A 13,312-nucleotide genomic window follows, 5' to 3' on the forward strand; every position below is an offset into this window, starting at 1 on the left:
GCATGAAGTCCTCCTTTCCATACTATGAACGATTTAGGACTCGAGAAGTGTTTTAGTTTTCCGAAACACTTACCACGCCCTAGTTGGGTCACCACTAGAAATGTTTGTTAGAACTTTGATTTATGATGCATCGGTTTAAAGAACCGAACGATACGGTTGCCGCCCTCTTATGGCGAGACTACCTCTCTTCACACATTAGTTAGACTACAGGGAAACCAAATAGATATGGATTTATTTCAAATCGCATACAAAATAGCTTATGAGGAGAAAAAAATAGTTTCAAATCCTTGTGGATTGAACACCCAATGCCTTATTTATGTTATTCTAATACTGAAATTTACTTTTTTTTAACCAAGTTTTTTATTGTCCCTCTGATACTTCTTCATAAGTTAATTTGTCCTTTGTGATACCTTTTTACGGATCCAAATATATTATTGCATGTTTAACAAAAAAAAGGAGTGAACGGTCAGAAGGGGATAGCTTTCTCACCTGAATTTCCATTCCATTTCCAATTTTGGCCAAAGGACCAGGTTAGAAGTGAGCGTGACACATAGTCTCAAATTCTCCCAATATCAGCTCCAAAAGGAAAATCCCAATACATTTTTCATGACAATAAAAATCTCAATACACAATTTTTTGTCGATGCATATAGTTCACACCCGCTAAGAGGCTATTCTATTTATTAGTTAAACTACAGGAAAGTGAAAAGATCTAGACTTTATTTCAAATTGCATAGAAAATGGCCTATGGGAGAAAAATACGTCGTTGTGAACTGACCACTCAATGCCGTATGTGGTTTCCAAAAATGGTTCTTCGACTCTCCGAAAGCAATGCGGATTTGGCATCACCAGGACATTGCACCACCTTCCTGCTTGCAAGACCTCTCGAGCAGATCAACACCATCAAAGATCAACAATTCCATTAGGCCAGAGTTTCTCCTTTCTATACTTTGTAAGATTAGGACATGAGAAATTCTATAGTTTTCAATGAGTCGATGCATAATAGTTCATAAGAAATGGTTCATGCACCTCCCAAGATACTGGTCGCCTCTACCACAACTATCGAAAGCAATGTGGATTCAGTTCCAATTGGATATCACGCTGCAGTCCCGCTACCAAGATCCATTGAGCAGATCAACACCGTCAAACATCAATGACTCCATTTGGCATGAGGTCACCCTTTCTATACTATGGAAATTTAGGACTCCGACCACCCAAGTTCGGTCACCATTAGAAAAGTTTGTTCAAACTTTTATTTATGGGTGCATCGAAATGAACAATAAGATTGCCGCCCTCTCATGGGGAGACCATCTCTCTTCACACATTTGTTAAACTATAGGAAAAAGAGAAAGATGTAGAGTTTATTTCAGATTACGTACAAAATAGCCGATTTGGGGGGAAGAGGGGGGGGGGCACCAAATGCCTTATTTATGCTACTTAATAATGAAATTTACTTTTTAGCAATAATTTATGCCCGTGAAACTTTTTTACCTATTTTTTCTTGTCACGGTGACACTTTTTTGCAAGTTTTTTATCCTTTAGACATTTTTTTATGGAGTTGTTCTACATAATTTTACACAATCTCTTAGAAATTGACAGAATTTGGTGAAATTTCATACGCTTCTATATAATGACAAAATGAACATGCATTTGAGTTGCCCACCCGCAGCTCGACTGTCAGTTAATCTAATGACAGGGCATGCTTCCTTCTTGGAGATATGGTAATGATTTCAAGGAGGGCATGCCTAAGAGATAAATGAGGCAAGATTTCCTAATATAGTAAAAGGTATCACAAGGTCATAACTACAAGTTATGCACTATATTTCTGCTGATATGAGCAACAAGATCTATTTAGATCTGGTTTTAGAATTGACCAAAATAACTAAACTTCTTAGGAGTACGAAGTGTAATATAACTTATTTGTCTTTGGAATCTAATTAACAAAAAGCGTTTAGTTCTGAGTTATGAGGGGCAATTCTTTTACAAGTTTGTCATGAAAAATACTAGTTAAATACAAATATAATCTTTCAAAACAGATATTCGGCAAGCAGTTAATAAGATAAAACATAGCTCGTATAGATAGTTTCACATACGTGCGCCCCAATTTATTCCTAGGGTAAGCGCACACACCAACTTATTTCTAGGCTGCATGTGCACATTGTGACCGCTCAATATACGTGCCCGCCAAGTTAAGTCATTCCTAAGGTAAACGTGCGCCAAATTATTTCTAGAGTGCGTGTGCGCCTTTGTAACTTCCTGGTTAGCAGTTTATAGGTTGATTGTTCCAGGAGCTCCTTTGTTGAATAAAATCTCTGGTAATTCCCCGAAAAAAAGATGTACCTTGCAAATGCCCCATAACTCGTACCCATAAGAAGAACAATTTCAAAGTGACACAAGAGATTGCATCCATATAACTGAACGGAAAGGTGCGATAGCACCAGGGGGTCCCGACACCCCTTTTCGGGCAGGGTGGCGTCCGCCCTGCTCGAAACCCGTAGAGTGTGTAGTTGGATCCTCTCGCTGGCATTTCATATTGCATGTCAACTGTGTCTGGCAGATGGTACTCTCCGGACGTAGTGAGCTATAGCCTAGAGGGGGTGTCGGGAACCGGGATCACCTGCAAGCTCTAGCTCACAATGACAATGGCGAGAGGTTGACGAAGACTCAGACGTTTTTTGTGTTGCACACACTAATTGCAGCTTTTCTGATTAACTCTTCAGTCATTTGTCCATCAACTGAAGACGAAAAATCCTCCACTCCGCCGAGCCTACCTGACGTGCCATCCCACGTTGCCCGTCTTGCGCGAGGTGTGTGCGTGCCAAGTCTACCGCTGCATACCATCCCATGAGCCAACTACAGCCGCACATAGCTAGCTAACTACTAACTGAAAATGAGATCGGTCTCTGCGTGTACATGCACACGTGACAGAGCCGTTTATTTGCTAGCTGAAAAGCAAAGGAAACTATCCTAACGGGCAAAAGGATTACAAGCTCAACAATTCACCCCCTAATCCTTACGCCGGGAGATCACCTTCACGACGCCGAGCTTCTGTCGCAGCTCAACGAACATGATTCGTCCCAGCGCCTTGGTGAGAATGTCGGCAAGCTGTCCGTTAGTGCCAATGAGGTCGACATCCACCTTGCCGTCTTCAATGCATTCACGAATAAAATGATAGCGTATGTCAATGTGCTTACTTCTTTCATCATGAACTGGATTCTTGCTGAGCACGACCGCGGACTTGTTGTCGACGCGCAGCTTCGTCGTCGTTGGCACGTCGCCGGTGAGCTCACTAAGGAGCCAGCACTGCCACACAGCCTGGCATGCTGCGGATTCCTCCCCCATGTACTCAGCCTTGCAAGACGAGACGACGACGACCTTCTGCTTGTGGGATGTCCACATGATCGCCCTGGAATTGAGGAAGAACAGCACTCCGGTCGTGCTCCGGCGATCATCAACGTCGCCGGCATGATCGCTGTCACTATAACCGATCACCTCCGGTACTGAATTTCATCCCCGCTTGTAGCAGCAACCGTACTCCATGGTCCCGCTAACATAGCGGAGGATTTGCTTCACCGCAGCCCAGTGCGGCTCTGCAAGCGCTTCCAGATGCCTGTCGAAGATGCCGACAGCGTAGGTGATGTCAGATCCGTGTTGCAGAGATACCATAGACTGCCTTCGACGCTCCTGTACCGTGTGGCGTCCACAGCGTCGCCGGCGCCAGCCTTGGCTAGCTTCAGCCGGTTCTGCATCGGGGTGTAGCTGGCTTTGCACCCCCTCATCACAGCTGCATCGAGGATCTTCATGGCGTAGGCGCTCTAATAGAGAGTGATCTCTCCATCCTGCTACCGCACCTCGACCCCGAGATAATAGCTCAGGAGACCGAGATCGCTCATGTCAAACATCCTCTGCATCTGCTCCTTGAACACGATGTCGTCGATGCTGGTTCCGATGATGATCAGATCGTCTACGTACACGTCGATGAGCAGTGTCACCGCACCGGTGCTCCTCCTATACACCGCATGCTCGAGGGGGCTGCGCTCAAACCCAAGAGACGCGTCGAGCTTGGCGTACCACGCTAGAGGCGCCTGTTTAAGGCCGTACATAGCCTTCCGAAGTCGCAACACCTTGGCTTCCTCGCTGGCAATGACGAAACCCGGCGGCTAGTGACGTAGACCTCCTCGATCAAATTGCCATCCAAGAACGCTGACTTGACGTCCATGTGATGGACTTGCCACCCTTGGTGCGCTGCGAGTTGCAACATCAGCCATACTATCTCCATGCGGGCCACCGGCGTGAACACCTCGTCGTAGTCCACACCTTGCCGCTGCGCGTAGATCTTCGCCACCAAGCACGCCTTGTGCTTCAGAATCTTGCCGGCGGGGTCCCTCTTGACCTTGAAGACCCATTTTATTGGCACGGTGGCCGGGCGGGAGCGCGGCGAGCTCCCACCTCCTATTGTCACGGATTGATGCCAGCTCAGCGTTCATGACGCGCCTGCAGCACGCCTCTTCAAGCGCTTCATCAACGCTCGCGGGCTCTTCAGCAGCAATGAGACAGAGCCCTACCTGGCCTTGCCTCGCCGCTTCCACGTCAGCAAGGACATGTGTCATCTTGCGGTAGCGCGGCGGTGTGTGGTCGAGGTCGTGCCGCTCCCAGTCGTCACTGGGCGGCGTGGCCCAACCGTCCTTGTCGGAGACTGGAGAGTGAGCTGGCAATGACAGCGTGACAAGTGAGTGACTAGAGGAGGGAGGCGACCCGCCCGAGCTTGACGAGGGAGACTGCTCGTGGATGCCCTCCTCATTGTTGTAGACGACCACAAAGTGTTTGTCCGTTGGGGACGCCGCAACACCTGCAGCGGACGTCCAGTCCTACTTCCTCCGTTCTTCGAATATGACATCGTGTGTGACGTGCACCTTGTTTGTAGCTAGATCAAACACCCTGTACGCCTTGGCTCCCTCTGCATACTCGAGGAAGATCATTGGCGTCAAGCGGCCGGCCAGTTTGTCGATGTCGGGGCCGACACGCTTAACATGCGCGACGCACCCAAACGTGCGTAGATGGTGAACCGTCGTTTTCTTCTTGTGTCACACTTCGTACGGCGTCTGCCCATCGACGCTGCGCATCGGAGATCAGTTGAGCAGGTACACCGCAGTCTTGACAGCGTCACCCCAGAACATGGTGGGCACGACCATGCTATTGAGCAGGCACCGCGCCATCTCTATCACGATCTGGTTCCGCCTCTCGACCACGCCGTTTTTCTGCGACGTGTATGGCGCGGTGATGCAGTGCTTGATCCCTTCATCCTCGGGGTGCAGGCAGAATTCAATGGAGTTGAGCTCGCCGCCCCGATCGGACTGGAACGCCATGAGCCGGCGCCCAGACTCTGCCTCAGCCAGAGCCTTGATCTTCTTGAAGCGTGAAAATGCCTCGTCTTTGGTTTTGATCACCTCCAGCCACATGTATCAACGACCAACAGAAAATACCGATTACCTCATATTGTCGGTGGCTTGATTGGCCCGCAAAGATCCATGTGGGTGAGCTCGAGTGCATGCTCTGCGCGGTACGCCGAGGCCTGCGGGAATGGGAGCCGGTGCTGCTTGCCCAGTGCACACCCGCCGCAGTAGGTCCACACAATCGACGAGCGGCACGCTGTTTTCCATCTCCAAGCGCTCAAGGTCACGCAACGCCCGGAAGTTTAGGTGACCGTAGCGAGAGTGCCACAGCCACGCCGTGTCGTCGCCATTCGCCAGCGGACACACCGGCCTCGTCAGGGACAAGTGGAGGGCGTAGAGGCGCCTGGCGTTCCGTGCCATGCGGGCGAGCAGCCGTCCATCAGAGTTGCGAAGAGAAGGACCCCTTGGTAAATGCACACTATAATATTATCTGTCACGTGTGCATGTACGCGCTCCCCAACTACAAATATTATGGTACATAGGACTGAAACTGCGATCGGTCTCTGCGCGTACATGCACACGCGACAGAGCCGTTTATTTGCTAACTGAAAAGCAAAGGAAACTATCCTAACGGGCAAAACGATTACAAGCTCAACATCGGTGGTGTTGAAGCCGCACGCGGTGATCTTGGCGGGTAGGAAGGCGCGGAGGTGGTGTTTCTTTTGGAGCTGGTCGCGCACCCACGCCCGCACCATGTCGGCCCTCCACCTCGACTGGCGTGCGCCGCCGCCTGCCCAGGGGAGCAACGGGATCCCGTCGCTTCGTCAGCTGCTGCATGTTGGTTTTAGAACGCCGCTAGATCAAATCACCCAGAGACGCTCACGCCTAGGTGCAAAGCTAGCTTCGAAGCTAACAAGCTCAGTGCTTGAGTGATTTTGCTAGCGCCAGTACGGTGCACTGTAGACGGAACTCACGTGAGCTTGAAGCGCTACCGATCGAATCAATCGAACGTCTTGGCGGAAGCTGTCGCGGCGGCTTGCGTACGTGGAAACAAAAACGGGAAAGACAGGGGGAGGTGGCACAGAGTCGGCGCTGCAGGCCGGGACGATCTGCCCGGCCTTGCCCTGCGGCTCGTCATCCAGCGTGGCCAAAACCGCAACCTGGGTCACCGCGCCGTCCCGGCCGCGGGGCCCTCCTAGACGGCGACGGCCCCGATCTCCATGCCGGCAACAGCAGCGCTCTTGGTCACCGTGGGCGGCACCGGAAAGTCGTCCCTGCCCACTGGGCCCTCGCACGCGACGAGGGACCTCATCTCCACGTCCGCGACCGCAGCGCTCTTGGTCACCGTGGGCGGCACGGGCACGTGATATACTTGGCTTTGAGCAGTCTTGCACATAAGCTGCCTGAAAAAATTAAGAGACGCCAGGCTTGTCTCGTCAACAGAGCTTGATTGAAGATTCAAAAATCCCTAAACCCCAAGACCCCCTATGACTTCGGCCGGGTCTTCTTATGCCAAGCATATCAGTGAGTTTTCTTTTTACCTTTCTCCACGCCCCAATAATTAATAGTTCTGAACCATACGATTCAGGTCATCTCAAACACCAAATGGGATCTTGACCACACTCATAATAAAGGAAGGGATTAACTGAGCAACTGACTTAATCAAAATTTCTTTGCCAACCTGTAGGATGCCCATTAAAAGCAAACAAGAATTTTAAAGCTTATCCTTACTCAACCGAACATCAAGTGTCGGCAAACCCAGGTATTTCTCCTCGAAGTCAGAAGATGTGACACCCAATACATTTTTTATCACTTCTATTGTATCCTCCGGGCAGGATCCCCCAAATAGAATGGATGATTTGAAGGGTTCAGTAGCTGACCCGTGGACATAGAATGCACGTGACACTTTGAAAAAATGTTATACAATGTAACAAAAATGTTCGTGTAATTCAAAATAAAACATCGTAGCACTCAAAGAAAATGTTTGTTACATTCAAAACTATGTTCACGCACTTTAAAAATATGTTTGTGACATTTTAGAGAAAAAAGAGTTATACAATGTAAAAAATGTTCGCATAATATAAATATTTTCTATCATTTCAAAAAATAATTCCATGTGTATTCAAACAATATGTAACATGTAGTCCAGAAATGTTAAAAAAGATGTTAATCATGAAGACAAATGTAAAAAGTGTGTCAAAAATTGTTTTACATTTATAAAAAAATATATATGAGAAAAGTAGGCAGCAAAACATATATTTGAAAAAAGTTAAACATGAACAAAAATTATGCAGCGCATACGCCATTCCTTGCTACGATTGTTAAAATGAAGGGCTCCTCACTACCAGTATTAGCAACTTACAATAAAAGTGATAAATGCAATGTTAGTATTGAAGTTGTACTGTTAGTATTCTATATAGGTGTTGCCGAGGTTTTACATCATATAAGAGATGCATGGACAGACTGCTTTGTGTTTGGCAGTCCGTCCACCGGACCCTAGTACACGACATTGGCGAGATCGCTCTGCAGCTCAGTCACCACGGCGGACGCCAAACCACCGAGCTCCCCCACCCCGGTCACCACATCGTGCCCGCCCACCATGCCCTAGTACACGACGATGGAGAGATCGTTCTCTTTAGCCTCCTTCATCTCCGCGGCCGCGATGTTCTCCACTGGGATTGGGCCGGGGAAAACCACACGACGGCCTCCATCGGGAGCGGGTCGGCAAAGACTGCAGGGTCAAAGCCCAGGACGAAGTCGAGGGCTATCGGCATGGACAACATGCCGAAATGCAGCTCAAAGTCAAGTCTCCCAGCCGCAGTCCCCGCGGGTCCACGCCCGTTATCCATCCTCAACACAAAACTGCCCTACATACCCTACCGCCGTTACTCTAAGGAAGCTAAGCGCCATCGGCTACTCGAGTGGAAAATGACTTCGGGAGATTCTTTCGAGAGGGGAACGGGAATACAGTTTGTATATACATACGGCACGACAAGCACAGACGGTTGAGATGCGCGGTGGGTAGCCCTGCCCGAGGTCTGTATACGATGTATCTTACATTTTCGCGACGCTCCCACCCATCACACAACTACATGCAGACGAAGCGAGCCCACGCGGATCGGGTGCCCCTCGATCGGCCCACGGCCCATGCGGCGGCACCCGCTATGGATGGAGCAGCTTCTGCCACGCTAGTGATCCGGCCTCACATCCTCGCGAGCCAGTCACATCGCTCCTCTCCCATCCCGCGGATCACCCCTTACCTCGAATCCTAGCCCCCATATCCAATCGAACAAACGCTCACCCAACGGATGTCTCCGCTCAAATTTTAGAAGATGTATGTACCATTCAAAAAAAATGCATGTGACATCTAGAAAATGTTCACGAATTTCAAAAAAAATGTACATAACACCTTTTGAAAAAAAATTATGCAATGTAACAAGAATGTTCGTGTAATTCCAAAAATATATTTCGTAGCATTCAAAGAAAATGTATGTTACATTTAAATCTATGTTCACCTTTAACATTATTTAAAAACTTACACAATGCAAAAAAGTTGCATAGTTAAAAAATGTTTTGTACCATTTCCAAAAATAATTGACTGTTGATACGGCTCCGTCGTATATACTTTTCCAAACTCTTTTGCCCTTATTTTGGACTCTAACTTGCATGATTTGAATGGAAATAACTCGGACTGACACCATTCCAAATTCTCCCTTACCATGGTGTTATTTTTGTGCAGAATAAAAAGTTCTCGGAATGACCTGAAACTTCACAGAGATAAGTTTTGGAATTAATAAAAAATATTGGCAAAAGAATCAAGTGAAGGGGGCCCACACCCAAGCCACAAGGATGGGGGGGGGGGGCGCCACCCGACCTTGTGGGCCCCCTGGACCTCCACCGACCTCAACTCCAACTTCATATATTCACTTTCGTGGAGAAAAAATCAGAGAGAATGATTCATCGCGTTTTACGATACGGAGCCGCCGCCAAGCCCCGTTCTTTCTCGAGAGGGTAGATCTGGAGTCCGTTCGGGGCACCGGAGAGGGGAATCTGTCGCCACCGTCATATCAACCATTCTCCATCACCAATTTCATGATGTTCACCGCCGTGCGTGAGTAATCCCATCGTAGGCTTGCTGGACCGTGATGGGTTGGATGAGATTTACCATGTAACCGAGTTAGTTTTGTTAGGGTTTGATCCCTACTGTCTACTATGTTCTAAGAATTGATGTTGCTATGACTTTGCTATGCTTAAAGCTTGTCACTAGGTCCCGAGTGCCATGATTTCAGATCTGAACCTACTATGTTTTCATGAATATATTTGTGTTCTTGATCCTATTTTGCAAGTCAATAGTCAACTACTACGTGTTATGATCCGGCACCCCCGGAGTGACAATAGTCGGGACCACTCCCGGTGATGATCATAGTTTGAGGAGTTCATGTATTCACTAAGTGCTAATGCTTTGGTCCGGTACTCTATTAAAATGAGGCCTTAATATCCCTTAGTTTTCAATAGGATCCCGTTGCCACGGGAGGGTAGGACAAAAGATGGCATGCAAGTTCTTTTCCATAAGCATGTATGACTATATTCGGAATACATGCCTACATTATATTGATAAATTGGAGCTAGTTCTGTGTCACCCTATGTTATCAATGTTGCATGATGAATGCCATCCGACATAAATATCCATCATTGATCCATTGCCTACGAGTTTGTTTCATATTTATCTTTGCTTCGTTACTTTTCCGTTGCCATTACGATTGCTACAAAACTGCTACTGTTACTTTTGTCACTGTTACCTTTTTTCCATACTACTTTGCTTTAAATATTTTGCTGCAGATATTAAGTCTTTCAGGTGTGGTTGAATTGACAACTCAGCTGCTAATACATGAGAATATTCTTTGGCTCTCCTTGGGTCGAATCAATAAATTTGGGTTGAATACTCTATCCTCGAAAACTGTTGCGATCCCCTATACTTGTTGGTTATCAACTGTCTATTCGAAAAACATTTTGTAGTCCAAATATGTTGATAATCATATAGACAAATGTTAAATGTGTGTAAAAACATGTTTTAGGTGTATAGAAAAAAAGGTAGGCACCAAAGACCAAGGGACCGCTCTAGGCTATAACTCACTCCGCCCGGAGAGTACCATCTGCCAGACACAGTTGACATGCAATATGAGATCCCAGCGAGAGGATCCAACTACACATTCTACGGGTTTTGGGCGGGGCGGACGTCGTACCCCGGTGCCCGCTGCTGACGGAGACGGACAAGGACACGCCCGGGTATGTCGTCGGCCTGGCCCTCACCCCGGGGATAGTAATCGGCTTGGGCTCGGTGGTGTTCAAGCCGCACGTGGTGATCTCGACACGGTAGAGGAAGGCGCCGAGGCGGGCGCATGCCCGGGCCGGGAAGAGGAAGCGGGCGCGCCGCGCGTTCATGTCGGACTAGCACAGGACCTTCCTCCCGATGTAGCACAGCGGCAGGTCCCTGGGCAGGTGGTGTTTGTTCTAGAGCTGGTCGTGCACCCACTCCCACACCATGTCGGCCCTCTGCCTCGACTGGCGTGCCCCGCAACCTGCCCATGGGAGCAAGGGGACCTCGTCGCCGGGCGGCAGCTGCTGTAGAGGGAGGTGTCACAACACCGGTTGGGCTAGCGTGGTGGAGTTAGCGCTGCCGGCCAGGACAATCTTCCCGGCCTCGACAGGCTCGTTGTTCAGCGTGGCCAAAACCCCGACTTGGGTCACCGTGCCGTCCCTGGCCGCGGGGCCCTCATAGACGACGACGGCCCCCATCTCCACGCCGGTGACCGCAATGCCCTCGGTCACCGCGGGCGGCACCGGCACGTTGTCCCCGGCCGCCGCCGCCGGGCCCTCGCACACGACAAGGGCCCTTCGTCTCCAGTTCCGCGGTGCTGGGCTTGTCTCGTCAACAGAGCTTGATTGAAGATTCAAAAATCCCTAAACCCGAGGCCCTCGTGTGAATTCGGTAGGGTCATCTTATGCCAAGCGTACTAGTGAGTTTTCGTTTTACCTTTCTCCGCTCCCCAATAATAGTTCCGAATCAAACGTATTCAGGTCATCACAAACACCAAATGGGAACTTGAACACACTCATAATAAAGGTAGGGATTGGCTCAGCAACTGACTTAATCAAAACTTCTTTGCCAGCCTATGTAGGATGCCCATCAAAAGAAAACAAGCACTTACTCAACTTAACTTGCAAATTTTGAAGCTTGCCCTTAGTCAATCGACCATCAGGTGTCGGCAGACCCAGGTATTTCTTCTCGAAATCAGAAGATGTGACACCCAATACATCTTTTTATCACTTCTATTGTATCGTCCGGTCACGATCCCCAAATAGAATGGATGATTTGAAGGGTTCGATAGCTGACACGTGGACATAGAATGTACGTTTTTTTTGCGGATGGACATAGAATGTACGTGACGCTTTATAAAAATGTTATACAATGTAACAAAAATGTTCGTGTAATTCAAAATAAAGAAATCATAGCATTCAAAGAAAATGTACATTACATTTAAAACTATGCTCAAGCGCTTCAAAAATATGCTTGTGACATTTTAGAAAAAATAATAAACAATGTAAAAAAACGTTCGCATTATTTAAATATTTTGTATCTTTTGAAAAAATAATTCCATGTGTATTCAAAAACTATGTAACAGGTAGTCCAATAGTGTTCAAAAACAGGCTAGTCGTGTAGACAAATGTTAAAAGTGTCAAGCGCCTCAGCCGCCATCCCCGCGAATCCACGACGCCCCTCGGCCATTCTCCTCCATGGACGACACTGCCCAAGCACCGACCGTTACTACTCGAGTTGGAAGCTAGGTAGGGGGTGAGCGCCGCGGCATGGGGGGATTGTATCGGGGTGGAATGACCTGGCAATACGCCGTATGTATATACATACGGTGCGTGCGGCGCAGGACGGAAGGTAGCTAGGGCTTCGCGACGGAACGGCGCGCAGCGCACGCGGCTACCCATACCCGCTCGCTAACCCACCCAACGGATGGATGTGTTGGACTTGGATGGCTTTCTAGCCCGTGGATTGAATGAGTAGACTTTGTCGTTTCTGCAATATACGTAGTACACTTTGTTATATCTGAATAAGTATGTTGCTGAACATCCGCTGACGCGATTCCTAGCTGTGATATGATATCACGGGTTTGAAGACTACAACCAGAAGTGATCTTGTGTACTGGCTCAAATTTTGGTCCCTTCTATTGGGCCAACTTCAACCGTCGACCCCAAATGAACGTTCGTTTTGACCGGATTACTTCTCTTGGGCCAACTACAACTGTCGAACCCAAACAAACCTTCTCTTGGGCCAGCGAAGAGGGAGAGGTCGACATTGAGGTCCAGGTCGAACGCAATCCGCGCGGACGGCAGGCCGAGGTGCAGCTCGAGGTCTAGCCCCTCGGCGGCCATCACAGCGGATCCACGACACCCCTCGGCCATCCTCCTCCTCGATCAACACGAGCGAAACTACTTGAGGTCGAAGCTAGCTCGCGAGCGCCGTGGCACGGGTGGCGCGCACACGGCTAGGCTACCTTCAGATGAACTGAGTGAGCGAGCACCATACCCGTGAGCGAGTCACGTTGCTGCTCTCCCATCCCACGGAGCCCTCATATCCAACCGAACGAAAGCAAACCCAATGGATATGTCCGGTCAACATTTAGAAAATTTTAGTACCATTAAAAAAATGCATGTGACATTTAGAACATGTTTATGAATTTTTTTTAAATGTACATGACACTTTTTTTGCGAAATAACTATTTATTACTCAGAATTAGGGATTACAATGTCGTAAGACAATATCTAAGACCTAATTTGGGCCCGAACCAAACCAAAACCATCTTACGACCCTCCTGGCCTCTACCAATGTTTACCATAGCATGACTAGCA

Source organism: Aegilops tauschii, chromosome 5 (assembly GCF_002575655.3).
Source record: "Aegilops tauschii subsp. strangulata cultivar AL8/78 chromosome 5, Aet v6.0, whole genome shotgun sequence".
Classification (NCBI taxonomy): Eukaryota; Viridiplantae; Streptophyta; class Magnoliopsida; order Poales; family Poaceae; genus Aegilops; species Aegilops tauschii.